General features: G+C 39.3%; 1 protein-coding gene across 2 annotated transcripts in view; it reads right to left on the bottom strand.

Annotated features, from left to right (window-relative positions):
- sick (sickie) overlaps positions 1-19336 on the bottom strand; it is a 1061378-nt gene that overhangs the window by 874139 nt on the left and 167903 nt on the right. The window contains exon 1 of one of the 2 annotated variants that reach the window (XM_083119472.1): positions 17353-17404. The exons of the other annotated variant lie outside the window; for it this stretch is intronic. The gene's annotated coding sequence lies outside the window, so the exon portion shown is untranslated. Of the gene's footprint in view, positions 1-17352; positions 17405-19336 lie in introns of those variants that run through there. 2 annotated transcript variants of the gene reach the window in all.

The raw sequence follows: 19336 nt of genomic DNA, 5'->3' as shown, positions 1-19336 counted from the left end.
TGTGTGTGGGAGGTGTGTGTGGGGTGTGTGTGTGTAATACAACTGTACTGCCTTTTTTATTTTTATGGGTGTGAAAAGGTGAGCATGTGTGTGTATTCGTTTATAAACTGTAGTCTTTTTAATATCTTTTGTTTTTTCTTTTCTATTTTATTACTAAAGAGAAGTAAGATAATGGCGACGTAGATGGATAAGTGGAAGAAAAGACACTGTAGCCTGAATTTCACAATGTACACAAAGACGAAATAAATAAATAACAATTTTTACGGAAGTTCTCCTTCACCCAGTGAAATTTACCTTCACCTAAGGAAGTTACCTTCGTTAAAAAAATACTTCGCCATGGGGAAATTTGCTTCTCCCGAGGGAAATTCTTCTGAACGGAGGGAAACTTATTCTCAGTTGGCAACACTGCTTCCAGAGAGTGGAGAAGACAGGGCTGCTCAACCTCGACAGTCCTCCCCTCTTCCGACGGCATGCTAGGACAATGGAGCGTCACACGTGACATTCTACAATCCATCAAGCTTAATACACACAGGCAGTGCCATTATCACCCTCACAATGCCCTGTACACGCGGCAGGTAACCGTGCGAATTTGCGACAGGTCCTGCGATGGACTTTTTTCTCCCAACCCCTTGATTCAGAGGGTGGCTTCGCCCCTTCGTCGTCATTTGTTTTGATTAAAATCACCCTGACGTAAATTCAGGTGACATTCTGGGGAGAATATGAACTTGGGCATGGAATGGAAGACTTGGTAAAGGTAAAAAAGGTAAAGTGTTCCCCTGTGCATAGCACCACGCCATGAAGGCGTATAGGGGGTGTGGGGGTAACGCCCCACACTTTCTTGATCCGGTCGTGAGTGGGGGTGATGTGATCAGCATCACGCCCCTGACCGCCTTTACCCCCCAGGGTTTCCCCCAGGTACCCATGTTATTCGACGCTGGGTAGGCGCCGGGGCCGCTTCCACCGTTAGAAAAGTTCCCGGATTTGAACCGGCCGGGGATCGAACCCGGGACCTTGAACATGGTAGTCAGACGCGTTACCGACTGAGCCACCGCGGCCACCTGGAAGACTTGGTGCTACTGTTTACGGAATCGAAGTAAACACATCGATATACGAGGGAATACTCAAACATGCCCTTCAGACAAACGTACAGTAATCCGCAATAAAAAAAAATACCCAGATCATGAAATACTAAGCTCCGCGACAGGTTAAGTTTGCAGCAAACTTTTCGCATGTATAGACACAAACGTGCGGGCAGAAAATAGTTCCGCTGCAATACTGTCGATTTTCTCACTGTCTACGATATGACATCTCTGCGGTTGAGGCAAGACTGGTACGGAAGATTCTTAGCACCATGCTGCAAACTTAACATGTCGCGGGCTTTACTTTCCTTGCGCAGTGTTGTGCGAGTTGCCTAAGTCTACGGCGTTGGTGGAACTTGATATTGAAGTTCGCTCATCCCCGTAGATATATTCATTGGCTTAAAGTTTCATATACAGTGCTTGATTGATTGATTGATTTGTTTCTATTTTACTTCGCCTTTTGTGCCACTTCTGGCTAATTTGTGAAGATGGGAATGAGTGATGACATGATGAAAGTGATTAATGAACATTCACAAACATCCATGTCCTAGCCGGGATTCGAAACTGGAAACTCTCAGATCAGATACAGTACTGAATGACCATTTCATACTGAAATAGTAACAGCAGGAAAACAACAAAAATACAAAACAAAGCAATACAGGATTATTTTGGTTTGAGTTGGGTGTTTTAAGTCCACTTTATGCACAGTAAGGCTAATCGGGACTTGACCGATATTTTAAAGTGGAATCCGAACCACTATGTGTCTCCATCGGGTATCGAACCCGGGACGCCTTGATTACAAGGCGATGACGCTACCACTGCGACATCGGGGAGGCCCTAATACAAGATTTTGGTGGTCCAATTGGTATGGCGTCTAACTTCCACGTCGGAGACCCGGGTTCGATTCATGGGGTGGGTAATCTAAGGTCGGACTTTGTCCCCGCGTAAAATGGCTCTGGGGCTCACCCAGCCTGTGGGGTAGAAGCGGCCGGAGCGTGGTGCTGATCACATCACCTCCGAAATGGCCTAGATTGGGAATATGCGGGGACCCTACACCCACATCCCCTATATGTGCGTTCACGGCACGGTGCTATATGCACGGGAAACTTCACCTTACAAGATTGAACAGAGAAAAATATAAATTGCACACAAACATTCTTAACAAGTGTGTGAAACCATGTTCGGCAAGAGTAGGTCGTCAGCATTTGGAGGCAGGCTACTACATAAGCGAGGAGGCCTATAGAGATCGCTGTAGTGGGATTGTGAAAGAGGTTTACGTTGCGGGTTGGCCGTGTGGGGGGATCCCTAGATGAAATTGCCGATTGGAAATTCGGTTTTAATTTTGGCCTTGATCATTTTATGCAAAAATCATGTCTGCAAGTTGGCGACGAGCGTGTGGTGGTTCGATATTCAAGACGGTGATAATAGATACCTGTTTTATGGAGGTGTCTCAGGCAGGGTTGTTGAAGCTCCAGGAACCCATAGATTCTAATGGGCTCTATTGGGTTCCGGTGCAGGATCGGAACTATTTTCTCGCAGAATTTAAATTCGGTCCAAGTCGTGAATTATTACATTGAAAAAAGGTCCCTGGACCGAATTTAAATTGATCGGGAAAAAAGGTTCCTGGACCGAATTGAAATAATTTACATATATAAAGGTTCTTTTCGGTCCAGAACCAATTTACGCTTCCAGATTTTCACTCCTGGACCGGAATTGAACTTATTTAAAATTACTGGACCTTTAACAACCCTGGTCTCAGGGAAAGTATTATATTGCGAGCAATGGCGAGGAAGAAGCTGAGGACAGAATCAAGTCCGGCAAGATTACTCTTTGAATCATAGTCCAGATAGGGGAGCAGTATACAAAAAAAGGAGAGTTAAGGGAATTGAAAAGTATGCTAATGCCATATAGGGAGCGAGTATTTCATGATTATTTGTCTAAAGTTTATTGCGTGACTGTACAGTCGTGGAAAAAAATACTTCCCCCATATGACTAATCGTATAAAGGCTCTATGGGGGAAGTATTTTTTTCCATCACTGTACATACAGAGAACATAGATCTTCCTGTGGTAGTATTTTATTTATTTTAATTCGCGTTTCTGTTATTTTTGGCTAATCTCGAAGATGAATAGTGACAAGATGACATTGATGTGAGGTCACTCAGAAACACACTTGGACAGAAGGCGGCATGATCCTTGCAAAGGTTCATACTGGCCGTGGGTCCAGACGTCAGGGCCTCGTTGGTCTGCAAAATGCAGTCCAGGGTGTACTACGTGGAAAAGAGGTTGACATTTGCGTATGTTCTGTACTTCTCAGAAAGCACAACAGCGTGACAATGAGAAATACTTACATACTTTATTCGTATATATTTTCAAATTTTTCATGAAGGAAATTGTCGTTCTTTTTTTCAAGCTTTCAAATTCCCAGAACTTCAGCGTGTTTCCTCAACGAACAAAAGAAGCTTCAAGACCAGATATGACCGAGGGGGGTGTCAACGTTATTGATTTTAAAGTGCTGTTTTATCCGAGGAAACAGGGCTGAAGAAAGTTTCTTAATTGCCTGGCGACATTTCATTCGGGGGAGAAAAATGAAAGGGGAGAGGAAAGGCAGCGGGGAACTTAAAAAGACGCAATTAGTCAGATGTTCATTCCAAAGTTGCTTTTGATTGGACACAAAGATTGTCGCTGAATACTTTTCCATCCGAGAGAAGTCTCGAGAACAGCAGTTCAAAGCATCAATTGTTTCTTAATAACTGAAAGCTCCCCAGGGTGGGTTTGAATAAGAACTCATAACTATTTTCCACTTAGCAATTCTGCTCTCGCTCTGTGATAGTACTGACTGCTACGAGAGAGGCTGGTTTTGTCCGAATGAGGTAGCATCAAGGTAGACATGCCTATATTTTAAGAGTGCTGTAGGAAAAACATTTCGCTCAAGCGCCAAATAGTTCGCAAGCGCGACGCTAGATGGCGTACGGAATTAAGAGCTTTCTCGCTTGAGCGAATAACGCTCGAGCAGCCGAAACGAGCGGTATACAGTCGGAGCCCAAGTACTACAGCCATAACCGTCATTTGTCTGTAGTAGTGGGCCCTCAAATATGGATACTGAAGTGAAAGACACGGTGAAATTGAAACTTAAGCAAACATAGTCATAATCATCATCTCCGTGATGCAGGGGGGCAGGGGGGGCATTGCCTTCAACATTGGAAGGAAATCAATTCCAGGGGGAGCAAGGGGGCAAACATTGGGCATCTTTAGGGGGGCACAGAGGGAATATTGACCCACTAGATTTCAAATTTTATGTAAATAAAAATTTCTTGCTCGCTTCGCTCGGAATACCTCCTTTTCTTACTCTTATCAAGTTCCGAGCCGTAGCTAGGGGGTACCGAACGATGTAAATGAAAAAAAGATGTAAAGGAGAGAATGCCATGGCACCCCGTGAAAATATTTGTAGCCAGTGGTGCAACCACAAGGGGAACGGGGGAATTGCCCCCTCCAACCTTGGACGGAAACAATTCTAGGGGGGGATATTGAAATGAAGAAAAGCATGGCTAGCAATATCATATACATTCTTGCATTTTTCTTCAAGACGGCCAAGAGCACCTGCAAGGGTGCACAGAGGAGCAATTGCCCCTCGATTTCAAATTTTACGTAAATAAAAATAAGTTTCGTAAAATTTTCTTGCCCGCTTCGCTCGCATTATCTGCTTTTCCTACAGTCTTATCACGTTCAGAGCCGTAGCTAGGGGGCGGCAGGAGTCAGACCTGGGCACCGAACGATCTAAATGAAAAAAGTTTTTAAAGAGAGAATGCCATGGCGCCCGTGAAATTATTTGCGCCCTTTTAAATCAATATTGTTTTAAGTTTGCAAAAATTGGATCTGAAAATTTTCTTGCTCGCTTCGCTCGCAGTTTCATTCTTTCCTATAATGCATAGTAAATTACTAGGTAGAGGAGTAAGACCAAATGTGTTCTTCAGATTTTGTTGCTAAAGAGTTTTGATTTAAATGTATGAAAAATCGTTTTAGAGGAGAAGGAGAGAAAATTTATATCATTTTTGATGTTGGTTTGTTATGAGGTGGATATGTAAAGAAACATTGAATACGTGCACAATTTTGTGTCAACATGTTGTATATGTATTCTCTCACTTTACGTCGCTCTATGCTGCATAGCTATGTGTAAAACAAATGTTGTACATGAGAGTTACACATGTAATATGTACAAAAATAATTATATTCGTCATTTTTGCTTTTCAAAAATACAGTTTATGTGCTTTTTTTTCCATTATTAGGTAATGTGAAACTGTACGTGTTGAAAAAATACAAAAAAAATTGCCAACAGTATTAATATTATTATTCCAATTATTATTTTTTATGATTATAATTATTATTGGCACGTTTGTCGTTCTGGTACTTGCCCCCCCCAGACAAAAATTCGTGATTGCGCCTCTGTGTTAAAATGTATAGACTGTCTCAACATTAAAAGTCAGCATGGAAGTAAATGGAGTACTTCCCTTTCTCTCTAATGCATGAATTTTGCCAATAGCTCTGTCCTTCTCTACCACCGCTGCGTTGCCAGATGTTACAAAATTTACAAAATGTGAAAGTCATAAATTTCAAACAGTGAAATCATAATCCTGTAGAGTTTTTTATGCTCTATTTACTGACGGCATTATATAACCTGTCATAAATTCATGTGATCTGAAATTTCCATAATTATGGAATTTTGCAAAACGCTTAATTTTTTTCTAGTAAATACCTCAAAAGCCATAAATATCAAACCGGTTGATTAACTTCTCCAGTTTTTTTTTCTATGGGATCTATGGTGTTTGTAGATATGATATTCTTCGCCTGACTGAATTAATTTGCTTACGAGGAGTGTTATATACATTCGATATTTTGTATAAATCATAAGACCGTAACACGAAAAACTTGGTTAGCGAGAAACTTTTCGGTTTGTTGCGATAAACGTGCAGACCAAGCGAAGAAAAAGTGTTGACCATTGTTTGAAGTTATTTTCAGAATGCATTGTTACTCCACAGCACCATTATTTATTGCAGAATTGTAGTTTGCTTACGCGGTCTGTCTCGCGTATCAAATTCATTGCGCGCCGCCGAGATTAAAATTATGTTGCAGGCAGGTGCCCCGTAGGAAGTGCAGTGTGCTGTGTGATAATCGTGGATTGCATGTAAGTTACATACTTTGTTTAATAATGGATAGAGAAGCTAGAAAAAGACACAGTATTCGTAAACTTCGAGGTAAAGAACGCATAATAGTTACACATATAATGGAAATGTAAAATAGTACTAAATAGTTACGTCCAAATATAAACTTTTTCCCAAAATGCATCAAATACATAGATTTTGGAGATTTCCTTTACGATATTAAGGAAGTAAATTTGTCGCAATCATTAGCGATTAAGAGCGACTCGATGAGCCTCCGTTTGTTGATCTGTCAACGCCGCGCTCCATTTAACCCATACTGACTTTTAAAGTTGAGACGCACTATAGTATAGTTATCTTACCAATACAGTGATACATGAAAAATGAAACAGATGATTGTGGGCTGAAACTGCCAGGACAATTATTTTACATACGATTATTGCCAAATTAAAATAATATTCCGTTGCAAACGCTCGAGCATGGGAGACTCGAACGAGTTCGAGCGAGCGAAAGTGGTCCCATGCAGTACTCTAATATATCTCTATCTTGGCCATTCAAAGTCGCATTTTTATCTTTGGAGTTAAAAATAAACAGGTGAAATGGATCATTGAATGAAAACAATGAAAACGGACATCTATGACCAGAATTCGAACCTGGGACCCACGGTGTCGTAGCGTGTTACAGAAGTCGGCTTACCCCATGACGAGCTACGTGCAGAAGCAGTGGCGGAACCAGGAATGAATGGCGTTTGGGAGGGGAGATTGACTCGCAGTGTGTGCCCGTAGTTTTCACGGTTCAACGGACATCGCTGTGTGCCGTGTTTACTCCGCTGAATAAAAATCTGTATAAAATCGGTTTCGCAATGTGAATTGACAATGATAATGCATTGTAAAAACAGATGCAAATAGCTTCAAAACAAGACCAATATTGCATTTGTAGGACTGTCCAATACTAAGAAAAGGTTGTTTCGCAAAATTGAAGAAAACTGTTTTTGACAAGTTTTGAAAACTTGAAAATTAAGAATTGTGTTTAAAACCATTCTGCCTCCACTGTACTAAAATTCCACAACAATCGGACAAAAAGTTTTTGATTTACAGAATTTCAAAAAGAGCGATCGTTTCCAAAACTCCAAAAAACCGGCTCTTTTTTGTTCTCACGACGATAAAAAATATAAGGCCTACTCGAAAAAAAAATTGGTTGGCATAGATTAACGCAGAATTGAATAAGATAAATTTTGATGTAACTCGTTTTAATGTAGGTCTACTGGTTAATTTTTAATTGCAGTCCAAACTCGAGTATCTATAATTTTTAACCCCAAAGTACTTGTTCTTGTACAATCAAAGTGAACCGCAGTATGGTAAACCTATAGGTGTGTATGGATGTTGAGTATACAACCTGTTATTTTGAGATGTAAGATCTGCTATATGCTCATTAAGTTATAAGCATGGGCGTCACCAGAAAAAAAAAAATATATATTTCTGTTTCGATTGAACCAGATACTTCATTATTGCTTTGTTTCAACAGTGCGTGATGGTTTGTACGTTAACTATTGTTGCCAAGGAATGAACTAAATTAATGAATTAATCAATGGATTGGAATTTCCAACTGCTATTACTTGTACACTGAACAAATATGCATTATTTCAATGGTGAGGAAAAGAAGTTTTCTCTGAAACCACTGCTCTGTGAGGAAGGTGAGTACGCCACGATAATTGACAATTCTTAACTAGGAACAAATGTCTCGCGCAGCAGAATGTTTCCGTATATTTACCTAGGTATTTTACTAAGGGGCTAGCAAGTCAAAACTTATTCCATTGACTATAATATATATAGCCTAATACTGCTCTAGATCATTTTCCCACTAGTTCACCTTACTGCTCTCAATTATGTTTATTTCAAGAAATCTTTGTAAATGTGATCTCTCACTCACCTACTTCCCAAACGCATCGCCATCATTGACTTTAATATAAGTGCATTTCGTGTGACGTCATGAGGCGCAGAGCCGCCATGTTTGTGGCCTTTTTTGTGTTGCGTGCAAGGAAATATCGTGAAATTACGTGAGCTTCTGTTGTTTGAAACACCGAATACTGCACGTGTACCATCGCAAACAAGGTTCTAATTTCCCGCCCGCCTGCTTGAATTCCGTATGTTTACAAGAACTGGCCTCCATCATGGCTGTTTGAAGCCACAATTCAGCAGTTTGTGACGTAGGTGAAACACTACTGTTGAAACCGAATTGAAATTTGTGCGTCTTGCTGGCAGGGACTAAAACGAACGCTCGTGTGCGGAATACTTCATTGCAAAATAATTAGACAAAAATATTAACATGCGCAACTATAAAGTTATAATTTGCTGTGTGTGAGCATGTATTTAAATGACGAAAATAGTGTATAAAGTTTATATTATATTATGAAAGAATATGAAAATGACTCCTGTCTACAAATACCCTACATTGTATAAACACTGATAATCACCTTGCCTATAGGTGTGTTTCACCTACGTCACAAACTATTGCATTGTGGGAAAATTGGCCGCAAACATGGCGGCTGTGCGCATCCTGACGTCACATGACACCCACCTATAAAGCTTTGTTGTTTTCATGATTTGCAGACATTTGCACATCACAGAAGATGAATAGCAGCCTAACCAATTGGGAACTGGAGAGTTTCAAAGCCAAGGAGAAAGTATTTCATATCCAGATGACCTGCATACGCAGGTATACAACAGGAAAGGTATGTCGTGTTGTCTCGGAATATTACAAAGTTTCTTCTACCATGTACTTAATATTCGATTCTCTTTCAGCAAGATACAATTGAAGCCACCAATATGAGCCTTCTACAACAGCCTGGTAGTCAAGGTTGTCCCCTTGTATTCAAGGATTCCCGGGTTGGATCCCGATGGAAGCTCTGTATTGCTAATTCTAAGCCAATTTAATTTTATTTCATGACTTCTTTAGAGCATGTTATAACAATTTGGTTTTGTCTCTCTCTACAATTCTCCCCTATTCCTTCATTCTGGAGCATTTTCGTGAATCCTTGTGTGGTTTGCTTAGGCTGTTGTCTACATTCGAAATAGTTTCGTGGCTACGTAAGCATAATTTTCCATAATACAAAGATATCTAGGTCTTGTAGATATCTCGGCAACAGCGAAAGCAAGCCCACGAAAATTCACGTGAATGCTGTAGAAGGAATTCTAAGCACATGTGATGTTTCAAAATTTGGAATATTATAGAGGTCTTTCTAAATGAGAGGAATTTTCGAAAATGTTCAGACCAAAAAGATCCTGAGGAACCTTAGCAGCATTTCTTATTTTTTTGTGGTAAGGTGAATGTGGGTTCCCTCATTGCCGAAACGCCACTTCTTTTATTTTATAGTAGGGTGAATGTGGATCCCCATTCACCTTTATAAAAATTAATGTATAATTCAGGAAAAATAAAGGTAATCTTAATTGTCTTTCGTCCTAGTTCAACAGGTTTTTACAGGAACTCAACACGAGAAGTGAAAACTTATTTCATTGAAAGTTGTATTTTCGCAATATTCCAACAAATAACTGACTATAAAAAGATCTGCAAGTGTTCAGCATTAAAAATCCAAACTTAAAATTTTTTCACGTAAAGATCGAGGATGCATTAAGCATCTTATACAATTGTAACTACGCTGCCATCTAACGTTACAAATTGTATTAATGCTCTATAATAGGTGACATTTTTGTAAACGAAGGCAGAACATTTTAACCTAACACTCTGGACAAAACCAAAGCCGGCCCTAGGACTTTAGCCAATTTGAGTACTCAATATTCTCTTTAATGGTTCGTGAACCTTTTCCTGCTCCCACAAAAATAAGCAATCGATATTCTCTTTATTTTTTTTTCGAAGTCAGGACTTTTCATATCCAGCATATTGTTTATTGAACTGGGATGTGGGTTGTTTACATAGTAAATGTGTACAGGAACATTGATATTTACAATTACATTAGTGTTTCCTGCTACTGTCGCAGGAGACAGGTCGTGGGTATGTGCCCAACATATACAACTAACTACAACAATACATACAAGATATACAAGGATTTATCATGATAATTACACGAAATTTAAATACAAGCACAGGTGCACATATTATACATTTGTTAAAAACCATATGAAGAGATTACTTAGGTTCCCTAGAATCTGAGTGTGATTCACTTTGTCACGGTCGTGGTAGAGGTACCTTACGCCGTCGGGGACGGAGTGTCCCGATGGAGTTTATCAGTGGATTGGTGTGGGCTCGAACCTTGGCCCATATGCGTTGTTTGGCGATTTGGAGCGTCTCCTCTATCATTGGATATTGCAGATCATCATGAATCTGGGTGATACGGGTGTCCATGGGGTAGGACCCAATCATGCGTAGCGCTCTGTTCTGCACAATCTGGATCTTTTTGTGATGGGTCTGTGCCATCTGGGTCCATACCGGACTGGCATAGAGTAGAATAGGACGAACCATCGAAGTGAACACATGGAGGCGCGTGGCAAAAGGAAGAGTGTGCGCATGCGTGCGCGCTTGCAGGCCGCATGTGTGTGAGGTCCAAATTTCAGTCGTCTGTCCAGGAGGACACCCAGATATTTCACTTGATGACAATGAGGCACTCGGCGTCTGAAGAGGGTGACTCGAGCTCGTTCTGGTACGGGGCCCAAGCCGAAGACCGTTTAAATAGCCACAGCATTTTTAAATCTTACAAAGTAAAATAGTATCTTCCGGGATTCAATGTCCTTTTCCTTCCTTCGAATACAGACAATAAGTTTATGCCTTAAATAAAATCCTTATTTAAGCTAACAACTTTCAGAAATTATCCTTTTAGAAATAGAACATGAATGAGGAATAAAATTCTATTTAAGGAACTAAAGAACTCTTGCTACTAACGGAGACATCTATTGGCAAACTATTACATCAAGTGAGTGCATTTTATAAGGAAGTAAAAATGACAAGAAAATTGATTAATATAACATTATCTTGGCCCAGTTTACGCAACAATAAAAGTAACGTAAATATTTGATTATTACTAGTCTTAATTGCCTGAACTGCGTTGCGGTTTACTGGAAAATTTTAGCTGCTATTTTCTCTATTTTTCCCCGAGATACGTCACTCATCTAAGTGAGAAAGGAACACAGCTTGAAGGAAGACTACAGCTACAACAGGAGAGAGAGAGATAGGAGAGGACATTGGCGTCCACTATACGCTTCGAGCTTACAGCACACACAGAACGGAAAAGAATAGCCATTAACAAACATTTAAGTGAATCTGAGATATGGACCTTCACAAAACTCCCTCCATCTTAAATAGGGTGACCATAATATTTTGACCCAAAAACGGGACATCACAAGGAGATCAGTTTACCCGCACTCCTAATTATAAAATTATTGTTTATTAAATGATGGATCACATAAATGATACATCAAACAATAAATGAAATATGATCTCTCAATGTCAAAATGAATTAATTATTACAATCTCTGTATGACTGTCTCGTCCTTTCTGATCAACCTTTGGTGCTGAAGTTGAAGAATGGCAGAAGTATTTAGCAGAAGAATCCATCTTCTTCAAAGCAGCTTTATTCTTCATCAACCCTTTATAAATCTCCCCGAAAACCTTTCCCCACATATCACACACATATCTAGATTTTTCTTTTGAGTTTGTATCAAGACGCAGGAACTTTAAATTCTTGTTGCAATTCCGTAAAGAAACTTCAATCGTATTCACTGCTCCACAAATAACGGAAGACACAAAATTATACACCTTTTTAGCATGAAATGTCTCTCAAATTTAGACTTTTTTTCTTCAAGATAACTCCTAGACTTTTATAAAACTGGCAAATGGTGACGTTCTAATAATATGGAAGGGACGACCGGGACACGCCTCTGAAACGTGACTGTTCCGATCAAAACGGGACGTATGGTCACCCTAATCTTAACTGGAAGATAACATCACCTTTGAATTCTTGCATACTCAATCTAGACCAGTAATTATATTTCTTGAGGTTTTGAAATTCTACTTTCCTTTTCAAGCGTTTGCAGTAGATGTATTGAAATTTAGTAAAGTGAATGATGTGCTCTGATATCTTCTATAATCGGCTTTTGAAGCCTTGGTGCCTTAAACACACTTTCGGGAATCTGTGGAGCAAGCCGCGCGTAACGGTAGAAGAGGGGAGGAGGTGAGTGGGCGGAGCGAAGTAGTGCGCGTTGCTGCAAACGTCTGGTAGCTGCAGCTGCGTTTTCCCCTCCATGCACTCGGTTTCCCTCACGCGGGATGCATTTTCCATCATCAGACACTGCGGAGGCGATTCTAAAGGACCTATCAAGAAACGACTTCAAGTATGCCCTTGAAGACTGGCAAAAACGCATGGAAAATTGCTGGGCACCACTTTCATAAAGATCATCAAAATTATGAGGATGAGTAAAGGTATGTTGTAAAAATAATAATAATAATCATTCTTTATTGAACAGCCCTCGTAGAATACCGAGACACAGAAAAATATATAGATTGCATTTAATGTGTGCAAAGAAGTTGTCTAGACATTTTGGAGGGACGACAGACCCCTCTCCCTCTCCGCGGATCCGCACCTGTACAAGAGTGGAATAGAACAAACGATCAGATACCGTGGAAGCAATCTCACTCTCAACGCACGAGTTCCCGCCCAATTCTCATTCCCACCACACAACCATGAATGTGCGAGGGCAAGACCCCGCCACCCGAAAGGCACACAAACCGAACATTTCTCATATAAAAAATCCATCTCAAAGAAACATACGTCAGAGGGGAAAAAAGTGCAATATAGCCATCACGCACTTAAGACTTCATTCATCACGGCGTGAGTCAGAAAGATCTAATCGGCAGGTTCTTGGAGGGTGAGAAACGAGAGATTTTCCCGGGTAAATATTTGTGTCTGCTGAAATCTTCCTTTCCAGGGAAGGGTGGGGGAAGGTCTCCAATATCTGCCAACTGGAACAACAGAGGGAAGCAAATAAATTTCCTAAAGATCTGGGAAAAATGAAAAGAGGGGAAAGAACGAACGAAACTGCATGAACCAAATTGAAAACTGGCGAAATACATGGTTTGAGAATTCACTAGAATTAACTTTCATATTACAACATATAAATCTAGTTTTAATTGATTTCCTCTAGAGACAGACCTTTAAATTCGTAATAATAGATTTTTATTGATTTGGCTAATCGGGAAGATGGAGATGCACGATATGATGAAATTGATGAAGGGACACTCATAAAGAAACGCATGTTCAGGCCGGGATTCGAACCAGAGACCCCTGGCTCCGCAGCGCACTGTGATGATTACCTTGCCACAGAGGTTGGATAAACGTAATAAATGATATCTTATTATCTACGAATTCAAGGACAATTTAACAATATGCAATTTCTGAGGCAAAGATATTATTTACGTATATATGTTTCAATCAAATTAAATCACGAATACTTAGGTGGGTAGTCCAGTCTGTACAAATGGGAGAGGAAAGAGTTTACAGGATTCTTGTTGGGAAACCTGATGGTAAGAGACCTGTAGGAAGACCAAGATGGAGGGAAAACGTTGAGATGGACCTAAAGAAAATCGGTAAGGATGGAAAAGATTGGATTGATCTTGCCCAGGACAGATGGATAAACCTTCAGGTCTAAGGCGGGTAGAGAGTGAGTTATGTTTCAAACGTACCCCTTTATATAAATAATTGACATATTGCATGAACTCTACTCCAATTGTTTACTTACAGAGAGGATGAACATTTTGTCAATAAAATTGCTGCGGTTTATTCAGGCAATCGAAAGGGATAGTTGCTGGATTTATAGATGGACTATATGTGCTATGTAATAGTCAGAAACTTTTGGTGTGGTTTGTGTTAATAGGTTTATATTACAGTGCTATATCAACGAATTTGAGACCGAGACGACAATGAGATAAGAATGACACTGAAGTCGAGATAGGCCTAAAAAGATACCCATATTTTGTACTCGAGCCGAGAAATTCAGGAGACAATAATTTAACAATGCCATATGTTGCTGATATAGTGGACTTCTTTTCCAAATAATTCCCCTTTCTGCTCGAGACATGGCGTATGGAAATTTTCACTTACAGCAGTCTAGATTAGCATTAAAAAAACATCTAAAACTAGAGCTCTCGCCACGAAAACAGTCCAGTCAAGGTCACGCCACCCACCTACAGTGTTGCCATTGAGAAATAATTTCAACCGACGAAATCAACCGCATACGTACAACGTGCGAAGTGTCGACTGAGGGCCAGGGGTGTGGAGGAGGCAAGGGGAAGCTTCGACCTTGAAAGGACTGGTTTCATGGCGAGAGCTATACTCTGAGAGATATGTAGAGCTGAAACGCTTCTTTCACAAATCATTCCTGATAATTTCAAACACCATATTTCAACAAACAAATAGAATAATGAAAAAGGGAGTTAATCGATTCTCGAATTCAACCAAAGTCTACGATGACATCCTTCTAGCTCCTCCAACTTTACCCTTTCTACCGGATATTATATTCAACACTATTTATCCCCGAACCGTATTACAAACATGTTTCGTTCGGACCAAAATTTACTGTAGTATTCATCTTACCTTTACACCATTCCCAAAATCCCTCAGAAAGATTTGCACATGTGTAAAAAAGTTCCTCACCTGTAAAGAGAAAATAAAATTTTGTTAAAATAGTGTTTGTATTACACAACAGAGTAACTAAAATAGACTGCTCAACGTTTATAAGATGGTGACATCAGGGTGAGATATATTTTAAGACTGGTGGGGGAAGATCCTAATTCATGCACACATATTAATTTTTATGTGATATATCTATTATGTTGCTAGATATATAGTACTCGTAAATAACTAAATACATAGTTAAATATATATTATTACATACAAAAAATTAATTTGTTACTTTTGTGTATATCAGATATTTATAAAGTGGCAAAACAATTCCATTACCAACTGGTTAAAAATGTCAATAAATTATAAAATATTAAGTTCGTTTTATTATGTATAAGTTTTTATTTAATTTTTGCTTTTTATTAATATAAATCTATTAATTTCATACTTATGTTAATTTTGCAATGTTGTTTCATTCTTATTGTTCATATTTTGTTATTGGTGTAGAGCTGTTAATGATCTCTTGACAGAGAGAGAGAGAGAGAGAGAGAGAGAGAGAGAGAGAGAGAGAGAGAGAGAGAGAGAGAGAGAGAGAGAGAGAGAGAGAGAGAGAGAGAGAGAGAGAGAGAGAAGGCACGTAGCACTCACAAACAGACCTTACTATTAGTTATTGTAACAAAACTCTCCTCCCGGGAATTTTTTGAGGGGGAAATATTTTTAGGACAAGATTGTTGGTGGGGGAAATCCCCCTTGTCCCCTCCAGGATTTGGCACCCTGGGTGATGAGACTCATACAAGTTCTTCTGGCTAAGTTACAGCTGACGCAAAAGTACACTGTGCAAGGGGAAACCGAACGAAATTGTGCATGGGCAAATCTGCTGTTTTGAGTGTACCCATTGCCATAAAGTTGGAGTGCTTAGCTGATATTTTCCAGCAGCTAAAATAAATGGTCTGATATTTCAGTGGGTCAACGCTCTTTTTAAAATGGTGGACTACTGCAATAACATTTTGGTAAATACACTTCGACTTCATCATCACTTTTGTTTAAAAACCTAATTCATGATAACTGCATTGATTATGCGTAATTTAAGTGAAAATACCTCGCTTCAACTTGTAACCTGAAAAAAGTCACAAAATATGTTTTTAAAGATTTAGAAAACAACCCCCAGACTTTATATGTCTTATCTTTACAGGATACTAATTATACCTATATTAAATTTTTCTAATCTCATGCACACTTTTCAAAAAATTGCTCTTTATATTATTTCTGCATATTTAAAAATTATTCTCAATGAAACGAATATAAATGTCCACGTTTAAGTTAGAGTTATTGTATTTATCACCACTTTTGAACAACTATATAAGCTTGAGTGAATTTCAACGGTGTAAAAGCAACAATAATCAGACTTTTCAATTAATATCAAACACTAATATTGCTAAATACCCGTTTCACAAACTGAAGAGAATAATTGTTCAGGATGTACATCATTCAAGCCTTTATCTGTTCCGTGACGAAATATCGCAATTAACATATCTCAAAATCTACGTGATCAGTGGGACTCAAAAACATTTACACAAATTCCGGTATGACTGAAGATGACCGGACTCCTCTCCGATTTTCTTCATATTTGACATAGTCACTAATTGAGGCCTCCTAATCACGAACCTGAAGTTAAAATTTGTCGGAAACGTCTAGAAATTGCGAATAATTGACGCTAGCCCCACGAGCCATTGGCGCTAGCCTCACGAACCATTGGCGTTACTTAGGGTGTTCTGGATGTTCTGTATTAGTTTTGTTCATAAAAAAAATAAACGTAATGTAAATAGGAGGCAAAATGCACTTGGAGGGCGTATCAGGCGCCATCTTTAAAAGCGTGTTATTCGAGACACTCATGCTACTGAGAAATTGGTTGGTAATGATGGTATTTTTTGCAATTAATAAACAACTGCCTTTCTGTAAAAAAGAAGCATTTAAAAAAAAAATATTATGGTTTTCGTGAGTTTTAGCGAATGGCAAAACATGGGTGTGACACTCATGCAATAATTGGTTATTATTTCTTATTAATGATGGTAATTTTTGTAATCATTATAATTAATAAATAACTAAACCTACTTATAAGCAAGGATCAATTCAAACAAAATGTTTTCTTGAATGTTTGTGATTAAGTTTCTCGGCACGGGTAAACTAGCGTTAAGACAGATGCACAATGATATAATCGTCATTTGCAAACAATTACGGGACAAGGAGGATGAATGCAAATAGTGCGTTTCTGATATTAGAGTTCTGCTAACTGACACGTCGTCAATTCCATCACGCTGTTGTTCTACTTACGTACGTACATTTGCGATCTGATGTAAGAAACTATTCCAATGACGAAATTCTCCTAACACACAAAAAGACTGATCGAAATTTAATGTTCTCCTTTTCTTTTGTGTATTGTTACTAATTACATTCTATCGTACTCTAAGTACTCGAAAATTCGCCATTTAATACCTGCACAAATGGTGAGCGTAGTTCAATCCTTCCTCGGTTCCGCAAAGCGCGTACAAATCTAGTTATGGCGTGTTTTCATCAACTTCGTGGAAAGCGGTTGAAGTGGGCAACGTCAAATCCTGTTTCCCGAAGCTATGGCCGCTTGCAACAAGAAGGTTGGCCTAATTTCTCGCAGAAAGATGGCAGCACATGCAACACTCGTCAAGACCTTTGCTACGTCGAATAGCATGGAATAAAATGCATATCCCTGGCTATTCACAACTCCATAAACACAAGCTGAAACGTAGACCAGAATCTTGTTCCAGACGCACGCACGACAAATCCATGGAATACTAGCGAACGATCAAACTAGTATAACACATTTTTCACTTAAAATATGAAATCCCAGAAAAAAAAGAAGCTTTTTGAAAGCAGAAGATAAGAAAAGTCCGTAAATAATTTCCCTCTGGACGTGTATCTATCGACTCTCGTAGCACAACTAATGTATTAATTCTGAAATTTCCCTTTAGAGGTCTCTGAAGTTTACCACCTAATCACGTAGCAGTTTGCAGCATTCTTTTATGTATTAATCCGCGCAAGATGGGCACTTAATATCGTATCTGAACCAGCGGACAGAGTTAATCGACAGTGTTTCCAATTCCAGAACCCATCAAAAATGTATACGAATGGAATGTGGGGAAATATAGTTTTTCTTCTTTAGGGGTTCGTAGAGCCAGGACCTGATTGAGACACCGGGCAAAATTCCGGTACGCCCTTCCGAAAGTACACATTCGGCGCCCTTTTTTCCCGACTGCCAACAAGTGGTCACAGATATAGCAGTGGTGAATAAACCTTGTAATTTCTGTTGCCTCACAGACTGGGCAGTCTGGCGCCTACTGAAATTACTCCAAATGATTACTAATAATCAGAAAAAGACAACACAAACTTATCTCATAAGTCGTTAAGCCAATTGAAATAACATTCCAGTATTACTATCAGATCGAAGAGTTACTCGCCATGAACCTACTTACCAAACGCTCATATGTAAAGACTGAAGGAACTTACGTCATTCGTCAGTGACTGGCGTCAAGTAGACAAACAGTAAGTGGAAGATTCGAGTTTCATTTAGTTAATTTTACTTCGCTTTTCTGCCACTTTTGGTTAATCTCGAAGACAAGGGTGAGTGTGGATATGCTGAAATTGATCAAAGGGACAGTCACAAAGAACACCTATATGCCCAGGCCGGAGTTTGAACCCAGAACTCCTGCGTCGTAGCGCGCTGTGCTAACCACTCCACCACAGAGGTCGTCAATTCAAATTTAAACATTACCTACTCAACTTGGGATGATATTACAACATCGATGCAATATAATATCGATATATGTATTTTTTTTTATTTTCTCATGAATGAATGGGTATTTCCTTTCGATGTCATCAAACCAAAAGGCTACCTCAACACTCCAGTTTCATTTCTCTGAACGTAGAGGTGGAAAAAGTTCCGTGAAATGTGGTGACAGATTATGAATTGTGTCCAAAAAGTTTCTCCTGCTGTGGAGGAATAAAGGCAAAACAGAAAGAATCGTTAATCATTTCACCGGATATGTCTTTTCCTGTCGCAGGCGTCGGAGTAAAATAGCTCTGCTTTTCTTCCCAACAGCGATCGCTTTTTGTTTTCGTTTCCCGACAGATGAGGCTAGTTCTGCAACGACGGACAGGTCGTCGTCAAAACACACCGGAGCGAGCGCAGTGTTGCAAACTACAATGATAAATCGCCAGATACACATTTTAATAATCTTCATTGTAAGAATAAGATTTTATATGAAAACACGCACTAGGAAACGTTATCCAATAGTGCACCTGACCTAATCTTGTATTGCTTTCTTATCATGAGTCACTTTTTTTTCATTTTAGATTAATCACGAGGATGAGCACTTTCAGGTTAGTAAAGGCCCCCAATCACATTCTTCTTTATTATCTATTCATTTCATTTATTATTTTATGTTGT

This window comes from Lepisma saccharinum, chromosome 3 (genome assembly GCF_977018435.1).
Source record: "Lepisma saccharinum chromosome 3, izLepSacc3.1, whole genome shotgun sequence".
Taxonomy (NCBI): domain Eukaryota; kingdom Metazoa; phylum Arthropoda; class Insecta; order Zygentoma; family Lepismatidae; genus Lepisma; species Lepisma saccharinum.
The sequence above is the reverse complement of the archived record's forward strand: the minus strand, read 5'-3'. Positions and strand labels throughout refer to the sequence as shown.